This window comes from Brachyhypopomus gauderio, chromosome 1 (genome assembly GCF_052324685.1).
Source record: "Brachyhypopomus gauderio isolate BG-103 chromosome 1, BGAUD_0.2, whole genome shotgun sequence".
Taxonomy (NCBI): Eukaryota; Metazoa; Chordata; class Actinopteri; order Gymnotiformes; family Hypopomidae; genus Brachyhypopomus; species Brachyhypopomus gauderio.
The window spans coordinates 7,201,741-7,210,840 of record NC_135211.1 but is presented as its reverse complement, the minus strand read 5'-3'; the positions used below and the strand labels follow the sequence as shown (position 1 = coordinate 7,210,840).

The 9,100-nt window shown below is 41.0% G+C and overlaps 1 long non-coding RNA gene across 1 annotated transcript; it reads right to left on the bottom strand.

The window, feature by feature from the left end:
- Nucleotides 1–6,627: 6,627 nt before the first annotated feature.
- On the bottom strand, nucleotides 6,628–7,423 carry LOC143526599 (uncharacterized). The gene is made up of 3 exons (XR_013133901.1): nucleotides 7,390–7,423; nucleotides 7,154–7,319; nucleotides 6,628–7,081 (listed from the first exon to the last, which is right to left on the bottom strand). It is a non-coding gene; the product is annotated as an uncharacterized LOC143526599 (long non-coding RNA).
- Between the last annotated feature and the right edge of the window lie 1,677 nt (nucleotides 7,424–9,100).

Below are 9,100 nucleotides of genomic sequence, written 5' to 3'. Positions count from 1 at the left end.
CAGCTCGGATCCTGTGGCCCTGTCCTAAAATATGATTTTGTCCAATCTAATGAGGCGTACCTAATGAGGTTATACTCCAGAGTCCTGTCATGAAGACGAGTGCTGTTTCGTATTCCTAATATACACATCTCAGTTTCAGTATTCGGTTTTCTTCCACAGCTAATCTCTCCACTTCTCCTCTGCTGTGTGGTTTTCACCTCAACTCAACTCCTGTCCTCTATGTCTTGGTTTTCCACCCTCTCCTCTGACTCTATCCTCTAGCTTTGGTATCCTGTTCATCCCTGGTGGTGATACAATTCCTCCAGCCTCTGGAACTACTGCAACCTCCCCTGATCGTGAAAATCTCATACTCGGTGGTCCAGCTATCACCAATCTCATCTCCTGCCCCCGTAGAGCACCAGTGTTGCAGCACCACTCGGTAACATTCATGTGTCCTTCAGAATGCCATCGGGTCTCCATCAGGTCTATTGTTCTAGAGAGGACACCACACTTTCATCGCTGACACCTTGCAAGGTGATGCTGCTGGGCTGCTCTCAGAGTCTATAGTGCCACCTGCATTTCTAGAACGTTCCCTAAAGTTTGCCCCCTTGTTCCTGTTGTGTTCACTGGATGTTCTCCTGACTGAGCACGGAGCCTGTCTATTTCTTCCTCTTCATTTCTGCTGGGTTCTTCTCAGTCCATCAAGAGGTGGTAAAAGAAAAGCTCCTCCTCTGGCCTCAGTCTTTGTTGTTTGTGTTTCTGGTCTCGGTGCTGCCGACCCAGCCGTCCAGTGATCTCACATCTCCACAGTGTTCACATCTCCACCAGCATGTGTAAGTGAAGGTCCAGTGGTCTCCTTTGCTCCACACCCATCACTGTGTCTCACGTTGCCATGTGTTTCACTACACTGTGTCACTGCCCAGACACACTGCCTAACACAAGGCCTTGTGCAGTTTCCAGGTTCCTGTCTTTTATTTCAATTACATTTAAGTACAATAGGGCATTATACATGTGTAAACCTTGAAAATTGAAACCTCTGTGCAAATTCTGTTAATGGCATTACACATGGTCATTCCACCAGTACCATTTTGAATTACATTCTTGATTATATTTACTGCTTTTTATTCAGACAGGCTAGGTACTTTCCTTTGACTAGATTATCAGGAGACACCACAAAGAAATCTCTCTGGCTTCAGCTTGAGTACTGGGGCTGGTATCTTCTAATACACAATCATGCCAAGAGAGGCTGGAAGTGTGTCGTTGTGAGCACTCAGCTTCCCCTTCTGCTACCGATATGCACGGCTGCTCCAAAAAGCAAATCACTTTGACAATAACTGAGCGACTGGTAAATATACATGAAAATGAATATATGTATAAAAAAAACATATGCATCTGGGAGAAAAATGCAATATTTGCAGAAATCAGCATTTCTGCCAATATTCTATCTAGCAGAGAGTTTGAAGTGAAAATGCATTCAAAACAAAATATTTTGTATTCCACATTGTCACATTATTTTGCATAAATAGCTATAGGGGGACCATGGACTTCCCTAATCCGATTCAATTTACTTTACATTTTTGATTTGTGTGTCAGAACAAAATAGCATGAGTAACATTCAAATGACAGTATAAACACTCAATCTTCATCATAGATACTCAGGGGCTCAGGCAAGCTTGAAGTCAGAAAATCAGAACAGGTGAGAAAAAGTGGTCAAAAATGAGAAAATGTGAGGGGTGTGGCCAGTGACTGGAAGGGTTGGCAATGGGCATGGATAATATTTAGAAGGATGATGTGATGGGAGTGGTCAGTGGTGATGAGGACAGTGATGGGAGTGGTCAGTGGTCATAAGGACAGTGATGAGAGTGGTCAGTGGTGATGAGGACAGTGATGGGAGTGGTCAGTGGTCATAAGGACAGTGATGAGAGTGGTCAGTGGTCATGAGGACAGTGATGGGAGTGGCCAGTGGTGATGAGGACAGTGATGGGCGTGGTCAGTGGTCATAAGGACAGTGATGAGAGTGGTCAGTGGTCATGAGGACAGTGATGGGAGTGGTCAGTGGTCATGAGGACAGTGATGAGAGTGGTCAGTGGTCATAAGGACAGTGATGGGAGTGGTCAGTGGTCATAAGGACAGTGATGGGAGTGGTCAGTGGTCATAAGGACAGTGATAAGAGTGGTCAGTGATCATGAGGACAGTGATGAGAGTGGTCAGTGATCATGAGGACAGTGATGAGAGTGGTCAGTGGTGATGAGGACAGTGATGGGAGTGGTCAGTGGTTATGAGGACAGTGATGGGAGTGGTCAGTGGTCATAAGGACAGTGATGAGAGTGGTCAGTGGTCATGAGGACAGTGATGGGAGTGGTCAGTGGTCATAAGGACAGTGATAAGAGTGGTCAGTGGTCATGAGGACAGTGATGGGAGTGGTCAGTGGTCATAAGGACAGTGATGGGAGTGGTCAGTGGTCATAAGGACAGTGATAAGAGTGGTCAGTGGTGATGAGGACAGTGATGGGAGTGGTCAGTGGTCAGAAGGACAGTGATGGGAGTGGTCAGTGGTCATAAGGACAGTGATAAGAGTGGTCAGTGGTCATGAGGACAGTGATGGGAGTGGTCAGTGGTCAGAAGGACAGTGATGGGAGTGGTCGGTGGTCTTAAGGACAGTGATGGGAGTGGTCAGTGGTCGGAAGGACAGTGACAGAATGGAGTCTTTCCTGACTGACAAATCATGACTCTTGGTAGCGATAAGTTCTGTATATTATTATAGTTGTGTCTTTGCTTAAGAACAGATGAATCACTGGCCATTTGACAAAAAAAAAAACTATCAGCACAAGCAAAAATGTGTTTGCTTAATCAAAAATGTAGGTCACAACAAAAGGCGGCTTACAAGCATGGATTTAAAGATAAAAACAAATATAAAAGAGAACAAGATGTGAGTTTGTTTTAATGTGCTTAGCGAAAGGCTGTTGACTTGGTTTCTCAGAAAAAAAAAAAAAGAAATAAAAAAATCAAAAATCTTAGTTTACTTTGCATGTAAGCTTTGCTTGTTCTTCCCAATATAGCACAAATGCCAGGCACAAACATGAACTAACTCTCTCTGCCCCTTGGACTTTAAACTCTGGATGTTAGACACATGGACTAGCTTTTCTGCATCATGTAATTATAATATTTTTCCAATATTTGCAATGTCCCTGGGATAGAAAACAGCTGTCCTAGAAACATTATTTCAATGAGTTTCAAACAACAGACTGTGATCCCTGTCACGGTAGGGTGGCCCCGGTTCTCCTCACACCTGGTTTCAATCACAACTGCCATATTTATCCCCGCAGGTCCTGTCGTCCGGTGCCGTGCATTCCTCTCGTCTGATCTCACAGAGCCTGCTGCCACACCGGACTCTGCTTGCCTTCGAACTACTCGGACGTTGAGAGTTGTGACCGTTTAGCGCATGCTAACGCCTTTAGCCTACCTTGCAGCTCCTTCTGCGCCTTTCATTTAAAAGCTGCCTGCGTCTTTCTGTTACTGTAGAGACTTAACAGCTCTTACTATGTTTCCTGCTGCTGCTTTGCGACAATCCATAACTACACCAAGAGCTTTAACCATTAATTTAGCTGTAATTGTAATTTTCCTTCCTGAGGAAATTTGGACTGGATTGACATAAGTCACACGAATTTTGATCCGGCTGTTCGGTCTGCGCTGCACTTCCGCAGTATTGGATATTAGATTTCAGTGTCATATTTGAAAGTGGTCCACATCGGAAATGGAAAATGATAGATTCACTGGGGCTTTTGCAGTTCACACTGCCAACCAAATGACAAACTTGTGTCACATGTGGAGGAGAACATTGGATATGGGTCACATTTACCTGCTGTGTGAATGTAGCTTGAGTTTCATCAGCACAGCACGGGAAATAGCACTACGAATGGTATTAAAAATCAATTTATGTTCACAAGCTGTTAATGAACAGTATCAGCAATGACTAAGATCTAAAGCTAAGGAAAAGCCTTTGTTCCGCGTTTTCCCATGCCACACCCTCTTATTAGCGACGATCCTCCCCTTCATCTGCATTGTCCACGAGTCCTTGTTCATGTTGCTCATCGTATGTGCTTGATTATTTCTTTTGGTGTGTCATTTTCTCTTGCTTGCATCCTGCCTCACGTCCTCACAGCTATTCTCACACACAGTCTGCTCAATATGTAGGCTAACAAAGACGTAATGGCACTATCATAACCTAAAGGATGCCTTAGCCAGAAAGGGGAGAGTGGTTAAATTGGCTAGCAAATAATACAACATAAAGTTGGATAAGCTAATACCTCTGGCAGATTTGTGTTTACACAAGTTTATTTGAAATGGCAGTTTTGTAGTTTCATATAAAAGAAATAATAACACTCTTCAGTCATTTGAATTGACTCTGGAATGAATGCACTTACAGACTGGAACAGATTAAAATTTTGAAGAAAAGTAACCATTTTAATGGCATTCAATTTTACCCACTAATGATATGAAGAGTTTTCCAGACCTCTTTTCTCCTACAGTTGATCAGTTCCTTTCTGTCAGTTCTACTTAATCAACTGCTCTTCTTATATCAACCCAGATATGAGAAATTATCTTGTGCACGTTTGAATATAACATTTGGAAAAGCCTGTTTATCTAACTTATTACCAGAAAGTATCACTTTTTTGTAACCTGAGAATGAACCAAATGGAGGTACTGAGGCCTTTGGATTTGAGATGTACTGTAAAGATTGGTCAGAAGTAGGCGAACACAATTGCAGGTGAGGGCAAGGTTTATTGTTACCCTCGACAACCCAAGATACGACTACAAACACATAAAATAAACCCAAATATGAAACACACAACACCCAAGACAACTACTAACATCAAAATAACTGTACATAGATAGCAACAAAACCTGAGCGCTACACTAACTGGAAGGAACCTGGACAGCACCTGCTCAGCCTTATTATACAACATCTTAAACATTCATACAAGCACCACTCAATAACAGGGGACAGACTTGAACTCAAGGGGCTAAACCAATTCTACAGGAAAACAAACCAAATACAAGTCCAAAACAAACCAAGTAAAGGGTGAGATTAACCAGGCATACACAAAGGAAGGGATCTCTAACTCAGATACATATGGATCAACCATGAACACCTGCTAGAGGAAAGATTAGATTTAAAAAAGCCACACAAATTAACAGCAAGTAAAACATTATAATAGTAAGTGACTCTACAAATGGGCCAAGTACTTAAGACTATTTTCACTCTAATATCAAATGAAAGATAAACCAGGCACTAAAGACCACAAAGAGGAGACAAACAGGTGCATCTCAATAAATTAGAATAAAAAAATATATAAAGAGAAAAAAAGTGAAATATATAGATTTTTTCAACTGAAAAAATATGTTGGCCTACTTGTAAAGTGCAATGCAGCGTGGCATGGAGACGATCAGCCTGTGGCACTGCTGAAGTGTTTTGGAAGTCCAGGTGGCTTTGATAGCATCCTTCACCCCGTCTGCATTGTAGGGTCTGGTGTCTCAACTTCCTCTTGAAAATACACCATAGATTCTCTATGGGGTTTAGGTTAGGCCAGTTTGCTGGCCAATCAAGCACAGTGATACTGTGGTTATTAAATCAGGTATTGGTATTTCATGTTCTGCTTCTACACCAGCAGGTTTAGGTCCAAAGTGTTGTTTTCAGATTTTGCATTTCATTTGGAAATCAAGGTCCCGGAGTCTGGAGGAAGAGTGGAGAGACACACGATCCAAGCTGCTTGAGGTCCAGTGTGAAGGTTCCACAGTCAGTGATGGTTTGGGGAGCCACGTCATCTGTTGTAGGTCCACTGTGTTATTTCAAGACACATTAGTGTGTGTGTGTGGCCCGTGTAGCAATAGAGCAAACCCAACTACGCCACCTGGGGAATTTCACCCCAGGACATGTATTAACCCAAGCCAATAAAGGCACCTAGGCACACAGGTAAACCTGAATAAAATGTTCAGAGATGTGGATTTGAGGTAATCAAAGGTTTATTCACAACCCATCCATAAAATCACTTCATTTATTAGTATTATTTTAACAACAACAACAACAACAACAACAACAACAACAACAACAACAACAACAACAACAACAACAACAACAACAACAACAACAACAACAACAACAACAACAACAACAACAACAACAACAACAACAACAACAACAACAACAACAACAACAACAACAACAACAACAACAACAACAACAACAACAACAACAACAACAACAACAACAACAACAACAACAACAACAACAACAACAACAACAACAACAACAACAACAACAACAACAACAACAACAACAACAACAACAAAAAAAAAAAAAAAAAAAAAAAAAAAAAAAAAAAAAAAAAAAAAAAAAAACAGGAGCTCCGACGAACTGGCTGTGGGTGTCAAAGAACTAGCGGTCTCGCCCAGTCTATATTCTAAAATCTCCAATACACACGCAAAAGTGCAATGCACGTGAACTCACACCACTGCAAATTAAGGTGCCAAACCACGAGTGAATGGACATCCAGATGTCCTACAGAAAGAAGAGATACAATTAGAATATGCAATTGCTCCGACCTCTAGACCCACAGGACGCCCCACAGTCAAGAAAAATGCTTTAAAAACAATACCACTAAACCAGAAACTGCTGCCAAAATAAACCATAATCAGTTAACAGAACAAAAATCATCATCAACCCATCAGTTAATAATCAAATAAAAATATCACATCAAGTACAGCAAAACAACCAATAAACGAATTAGACAACACGTTACATAAAATTACACAGAAAAACCAAAATAGAAAAAAAACAAGGAACCTAACCGACGGCGTATCCAACGCAGCCAAAAGAAAACAAAACACCAGCACAAACAAAGCAAAACAAAACAGCAGCGACTCCAATTTCACTAGGTAGGTATTGAAATATTTCATTAAAACATGAATTGACGAATAGCTGCTTCCAGGCCCGCTCGTTCCAATCGCAACCCGGACCAGTCACTGGCGACGCTCACACAGGACCTTCGGCCGCTGCAATTCACAGCTCACACCCTGTTAGTTGTTGCGCCCCCCTGTTACTCCTATACAATGAACAGGTATTAGCTGCATGAACCACCAATGACCAACAACTGTGCGGAATACCGCGTACCTACCTCCGGATCAGTGCTCCTTCAGCACACCCGGGTTAAAGTAATAAAACCGCCGTGAAGCCACAACAAATGGCTACAATGTAAAAGCCGGTTTAGGGAGCTTTGCGCCAATGCGCCGTCAACACGGAGTGGAAAATAGAAACTTGCATGAACCAGCCAAACAGCACACCTGCACAGAGACATTACCCATTAATATAAAACCCCAACCCCAAAGTACACCACCTCTAAAAGCAACCTACCCGTTCAATGACTCAGCCCAGCCACAGCAGACCACAACAGAGGGAGGATATTGCCTACCTGCAGCACCACCATTCGTGTGTATATATGCTAGAGCCAACACCCACTCTTAATTGGACACACCTGGTGCTCACGTAGAGGAAAGGAGAGAATGGAAACACCTCACACTGACTATAGTTGCAGTCACGACTCGCAACCCACTCGTAGCCCATCACAGGTTTCACCTGTTACATGTGCACCAAGCTTTCTATTACTTCTAATTCTGGTGTTCACCTCTTTTTGCCTTTTGCCCCTTAACTTTGCCTGCCTTTACTGTTTCATTTGGGTTTTGACCCTGGACTGTTTTCTACTTGGGTTTTTGGATTATATTTCCATCTGTTGGATAGCCCTGTCATTAAAGTCGTATTCTGGATCTGCGTGCGTCTGTGCCTTGTGTTTACTATGTCACAGCTGTCACACGGATTTTACTGAAAATATACCAAAGATGTTTTTACTGATTTTTATACAGTGCAGTGTTCATAGTAACTTCCAACCTGTTTTAGAATTTAAGATATATTTCAAGTATATAAATAATTCCTAAGTAAAATCCTAGTAGGATGCTTTACAAAAAGTATATATAAGTAGTAAAGGATTAAGTTAAGTTTACTTATATGTATACTTGCATTATAAAAAAAGAGAACAGTGCTTTGTTTTTTATCACCTTCCTCGTGTCCTGATGCAGGAAATATATCCTTGCATAATATCTGGGATGGATTTGACAATGATACAATTATTTTCTATAGCAGTCATTTTCCGTACATCCAGGTGAAAGATATTTTAACTTACCTTTGTAGATGCCCAGGTGAGTAGGTACTGGACTTCTATCAGGGTTATAAACCAGTCAACCTTGAGTTCAAAGGCTTTAGTGAATGTATTGGTGTAGGAAGATATCTTGTCAGGGTTTCTTGGGAGAGTAACAAAGAATATGCTCTCTGATATCTGAGATCTGATACAAATAGTATAGAAAATGAGCATGGTGGTTATTTTAAGCGTGATATCTAACACATCCATGGTTGGCACCTAGGAGTTAAATTTATCAGAGCATCCTAACCATTTCACTGAATACAGATTTTTTCCTGTTTTGCCTCTTTTCGCCCAAACATTCTCTCTTCATAGTAGGTTATTGTTTAAATACCTTGTCTTTTTTTGATTATGAGATTTAGCGTTTCCTGCTTATAAAACACATCTCTCCATTATAGTCACACAGTCCATGTACCAGTGGCTCTCTCTGTGTGCCTCTGAAACATTTCATCCATGTTTATAACCTTTCTCAAATGGTCATTTTTTCAATTCAAATTCAAATGTCTAATGGTATAATCTACATTAAACATTAAGTAAAGTTTCTTTATCCTTTTATTTAAAAAATCTTTCGCTTTAACAGTCTGATTAAGTCCACCTGCTACTGTTCAGCATGTTTAATAAACACCATTTCATTAGTTTCCTCTTTAACTGGTTTATGAACATGTATACATTCCCGTCTGATAATGAGTTTTGAAACTCTGTATCATTTATGTAACACGTTTACCTACATTTTCTATAACCACTGTTTAAAGTTTTGAGGGTGCATAGTAAATATTTTAAAATTTGTGTTCAGTCATGATGAAAGGTGTAAATCACTGTGATGAGTTATGAGTCAAGGTTTCATTGATAGAAATGTGGTAAAAGCAGACATAT